Here is a 5,974-nt window from a genome sequence, read left to right as displayed (position 1 = left end):
CGCCAGCTCCCCCACCAGCCTGGTCAACCCCCACAGCCAACGGCAGTGCAGGGAATTCCGCCTCCACTCCAATCAGATGCGACTGGGCACAGCCAGCCGCTGACTGCGACTTCCACGCCCGCCCATCTGCTGACGCGTGGGCTTCCCCAGCCGGGGATGCCCGCACCTCCCTCTCCTCACTGCGCTGTTGCATGATGGCGCCAAATACCACATTGCGGACATTTGAATCCGCTTGTATAACGGACATAATGCCCGCCATTAGGGATTCCTCTCCTGCTGCAACGGCCATGTTCCCTGAAGCACGGTTAGGTACAGTGTCTGTAGAAGCAGCAGACACAGCAGGCTGGAAGCTCCGGCTGTTAACCCCTTCCCTGCCATGGTGCAGATCAGTGTTTTTAGGGCAGTTTCTCATCAAGTGCTCCAAACTACCACATAAATCACATCTCTTGGCATGGGGGCAGTCAATAGCAGCATGTCCCAGGGCACCACAGTTCCTGCAGCATTTACCCACAGTGCACTCATCCTTAGTGTGGCCGAATTTTAAGCAGTCTCTGCAGTATCTAGGCTACTCAGAATAGAATAGGTAACCTCTTGCAGGACCAATAGAAAAATTTTAAGTGGGGTGCATGACTCCCCCAATACCTCCAGGATCTAGGCGCAAATGGACCCAAAATTGAGTCTTTGCATTAAAGATGCCCACACAGTTCTGTAGCCTCACCCCCCCCCCCCTTTTACTGAGGAACAGTAGCGCAGCTAAAGGCTCGGATTTGCTCAATTTCTACAAAGGGGTCATACATATGGACTGTGATAGGGCGTTCAGCTCCCATGAATAAGGGCAAGATAGCAATTCCCTTCATAATTGGATCATTAATGTGCTGTCTTACCCTCTCGTAGGCATTCAGGCAGGTTTCACGGTCGATAAAGATAATATCGAAGTTCCCTGCAGCTGGAAACTCCTGGATACAAAATACTTCTTCCTTCTTCACCCCAGGGGTACCAGGATCTCTACCCAAATATGCCGCACTGTCCTCATCTGCCCTGTCACTGAGGCATCTAACTGGAACCTGAAGGTATTCCTCACACATTCATTTTGGCAGCTGACACTGGCTCCAAACAGCAGCTCTGATCCCTCCTCAAAGTCCCAGGGTCCCCCAGAAAGGAGAACCCTGATTACCCTGGCAGACCAAGTGTCTAGTTCTGAAAAGAGTTTGAAGAAACTCAGGGAGCCCGAGGTGTGCTCCCACCACCAGTGCTGTGCCTAAACACGTGCATAGGGGGCCGTGCGATCGATGGACCCTCTTCCAAAGGAGAAGGGCCCCGTTTTTCCCCTAACCCCTCTCAGCCATAAGGCCGAAGAGGGGAAATTAGGGATCGTGGGTCCTCTTCGCCGAAGCTTAGAGAGACCCTATTTCCTCAACCTCTGGAAGGGTTAGGACGGTGGGTCCTCCACACTCGAAGGTTTGGAGAGACCCGCATTAGACTTCCCTCCGCCTTGCGGCTCGGGGTTGTTCTCGAGGGGACTGAAGCTCTCCCCAAAAGGATGAGATCTTCGGCACATTGGGGAAATGGAAGGCCCGTAGGGGTCGACCACACTACCCAAAAAAAGTGACAAACTATGGAAAACAACACTTGATCTTAGCCAAAAGGCCAAGAAGCGATAACCCGAATGGGGTCCGAGCAAAGCAAAACCAAATTTCGGATACCAACACTGGTGGAGGGGGCGGGGGTCACGGTGGCGTGAGCTTCCGCTACCAGCCGATGAACTCTCCCTCTGCCACCCCACGGATGTATGCTAGCGAGCGGCACAAGTAAATGGCCGCTACAGTTTCCTCCTTCCTCTGGCTAAATACCTTGGATGCGGTGTCCCCGTAGAGCGGCTGCAGCCAGATATCCGGAGACGCGTTACCCCGCGTAAATTCCCGGCGCCTGAACACTCGCCGTGTGTCGGCATTTCGGAGCGGGCAGCAGGATCTCTGTGAGGGGACCGTGTCATCACACGTGGGGGACCGCGTCATTACCCGGCACCTGAGGTCTCCACCGAGTCTGGGAGGCTAATGTGGGCTTAGGCACACAAGGAGTGTGCATTGGTGCACTATCTGCTGGAGAGCGGAGGGAGCTGAGAGTCGGGGAGCCGCCATTGAGAGCAGTGAAAGCAGGAGAACAGTCGCCCCTGCTGGCATAAATAGGGTAAATTAACCGACTGGCCTCAGAAAAGCGGCAATATCTGCATGACTGCAGCAGCAGCAGACCCTGGCTAGAAGCACTGCAGCATCATTACCCACTACCTATTACGGTGTGAGTAGCACTGTCCCTGTGGACAGATGAAAAACATCTTGGGACAGCAAGAAGTGAATGTGAGAAAGCCCTGGTAAGTCCACACACACTATTAAAAATTGAATGCTCTGTGTTTCTGGACATTGCTAAAAAACGTGACATTATTGAGCTGTTCTGTGACTGTTGAGAGCGGGAAAGTAATTAGAGGCTGAAGACTAATAAGTGAGCAGAATCTGATAGTTTCTGCAAGTATATATACATTCCGCATAGAGCGGCTCAGCTTCGTAAAAGAAAAATCATTGTGTGTGTGGTGAAGACAATTGTATACAGGTGGGGGATAAACTGTAAACACTGTAATTGGCTGCAGTCCACCACGGGTCTCTGAATTCTGGCCCACAGAGTCTCCCCCCCCCCGGCCGACTGTGAACACTACCCCTAGAGATTGGAGGGATTCAGAGTGGGAAAAACGACTTAGACCGCTGCGGCCGCGCGGCTTGAAAAATATGCCCATTCACAGGCGCAGGGTCCAAGTGGATCCTAGGAAAACCCTCCACAGAGTACCCCCACAAAAGCAGGGAGTGGTGCCCAACAAAAAGAAGTCACTCTATCGTACTCGAAGCCATAAATACATGCGAATCCTGGTTGTCTGAGCAGATAAATAAAGTACAGTCAGACATCATGCTGCTCCGGGATGATGCACAAAAAACCCGTGCAAGAGTGACCGAAGTTGAAAATTGGGTCTCTGAGATTATGGACATGGTGGGGCCTATGCAAAAGGTGAAGCTCCTGTCCGAGAAACTGACTGAGATATGCACAAAAATGTCAGATATGGAAGGAAGTATGCGTAGAAATAACATTTGTTTTGTTGGTTTCGAGGAAAGGGTGGAGGGGTCCTCACCAGAAAGATTTTTTTTAAATGCCATTTCAGATCAGTACAACAACGTTAACATTGTCAGTTTGACGATCAAAGTCGTGCCTTCTCCTCATATGTGGATCTTTTCTAAAAACATCTGTTTCTTATCATTGCATAAAGATCTAAAAGAATGTACAAACAAAACAATACCATGCTACAATTTCAGCATAACCGTTAACAATGAAAGCAAAACAACAAAACCATCCTTTAGCATAACCATGCCTACTCGGTATTCACCACAAATCTCCATTTCTTCACCTTCCAATAACCCTCCGCATCTGTACCTACCCGACCATTCCTTTTATCATACAAATAACAAACATACAATTTGCTCAACACCATTTTAACACAATCATTCACAGACAGCTCATCCTTCTTAAACACACTCAAATTCCTTGCATCCCACAACACTTCTTTTACACAAGCCATAATCAACCACAACAACCTTGCTCTTACATTACCACATGCACCCAACCCAAACATTGCCATTTCCCATGACAATACATTCATTCCAACCACTTCCTTACATAATCCACCCATACTTTTCCACACCTTTTGTGCAAAATCGCAATTCCAAAATAAATGCAAAATGGACTCACGCCCACCACACCTTTCTCTAGGACAAACGTCAGAACTAACTAAGTCTCCTTTCTTTTGCACTTCACGAACTGGCAAAACACCATGCATACCCATCCAAACAATATTTTTTTGCCTATTTGTCATACCTTTCACACTCATGCTTTTCCACACCTCTTTCACTTCATTCACATTCAAACACTCAATATTACACATGCTTTCTTTATCCTCCAACATCTTCAGATTCTTCTTCTTTTCTTTAAACTCACCCATTCTAATACCACTTAGCTCAAACTTCCTAATGAAAACTTCAACCACACCATACCATACAGGACACTTCTCAGCCACCGGTTTACACATATCCCTCACACTCCATCCTAAACCTCGTAACATCCATCCAGCCATATACTTCATCATACATGCAGCCTTACTATCCCTTTCATACAATCTAACAATCGCAACCACACCATTCAATCCAAGAAAAACTTCAATATTTGGAAATCCAATTCCACCATTACGCCAAGCTTTCATCACATCCACTCTCCTCAATCTTTCCATCCTACATCCCCACAAGAATAAAAACAAGATCCTTTCAACCTTCCTCTTACATCTACTATTACCCAGAAACACACATGCCACAAAAAATTAATAATGGAAGAATCACACTTTTTATGATCAACACCTTTCCTGGAAAAGATAAACTTCTCATTCTCCAAAAATGTAATTTCCTAGACACCTTCATACCACACTCATCCCAACTTGCTCTCCCTTTGAAATCATCTTCAAAAATAATTCCCAACACCTTAATACCTCCACTCACACAAGCTATACCACTCACACTTTCCACATTCCCACCAAACACTTTTAACTTCGATTTCTCCCAGTTAACCTTAAATGCAGACGCAGCACACAATAATCCTATTAACAACTTAATCCTATTCACATTTGCCATATTCTCACCTAACACTACCACATCATCCATATATCCCAAGGTCTTTACACACTTCCCCCCCCCCCCCCCCGCTACCAGGAACCAGTAACCCTCTCACACTCTTATCTCTCCTAATCATGCATAACAAAACCTCAATCACACTGATAAATAAAATGGGTGACAATGGACACCCCTGCCTAACTCCACTGTCAACCTTAATCCATTCACTCTCCACACCATTCACAAGCTTACTTTTCACATCATCATACAAACTTCTCACTCGGTTAATAAAAAAATCAGGAAAGCCCATTTTCTCCAACACCTTAAACATTAAACAATGAGACACTCTGTCGTATGCCTTCTCAAATTCAATAGATAACAAAAAACACAATCTCTTCCTCACACTACAATCACTAATCAGATCACGCAATAAACCTAAATTCTCAGACATTCTTCTCCCAAGCACACCACATACTGGATCCTCACCCACCACTTGCTCCAACACACCTTTCATCCTATTAACTAAAAATCTTTGTATATAACTTATAATCAACATTCATTAATGTTCTCGTTCTCCAGTTACCCAACACCTTTCTTTCACTTTTTATTAAATAATAACACAATCACACCTTCTTTCATAGACTCCGCAATCACCCCATTCTCCCACATATACTTAAACACTTCCAACACATCCTTCCCAATCAATTCCCACAACAAAACATAAAATTCCACAGACAATCCGTCACTCCCAGGCGTTTTATTCCTCTTCGCCTCTTTCTTCGCCTACTTCTAACTAATATATTCTAGACAAAAAACACCCACTCTCTTCCTCATACACACCACCTTCCAATGCCCCTAACAAATCTTCATCCATACTTTCATCTCCACATTTTTCCTTATACAATTCCTCATAAAAATCCACCACAGCATTCATCATCTCATCACCCACAACCTCACTACCATCTTTATCAAACACCACATCCATATCTCTATTCTCACTACACACTTTCTTGAAAAAAAAAACTAGAACATTTTTCCTCTTTCTCAAGTACATCAACTTTAGCTTTAAAAATAATACTTTTCCCTCTCTCAATTATAATTTTTTTCCCTTTCCTCCACAATCTCCTCTTTTACATCATAACCCCACTCTCTTAAATTATATAAATAATCTAATCTCCTACAAGCATTCGCATAATTAATTCTCCTCGCCAACCCCATTTCAAAAAGAAAATCTTTGTCTGTTGTTTAACAAAATCCCACCAATCTAAAATGTTATCATA

At 45.2% G+C, this 5,974-nt stretch overlaps 1 pseudogene; it reads right to left on the bottom strand.

Moving 5' to 3' along the window:
• Positions 1-1,540: 1,540 nt before the first annotated feature.
• On the bottom strand, positions 1,541-1,659 carry LOC146012796 (U2 spliceosomal RNA; annotated as a pseudogene).
• Positions 1,660-5,974: the final 4,315 nt, after the last annotated feature.

Source organism: Crinia signifera, chromosome 6 (assembly GCF_055691185.1).
Source record: "Crinia signifera chromosome 6, ASM5569118v1, whole genome shotgun sequence".
Classification (NCBI taxonomy): Eukaryota; Metazoa; Chordata; class Amphibia; order Anura; family Myobatrachidae; genus Crinia; species Crinia signifera.
The sequence above is the reverse complement of the archived record's forward strand: the minus strand, read 5'-3'. Positions and strand labels throughout refer to the sequence as shown.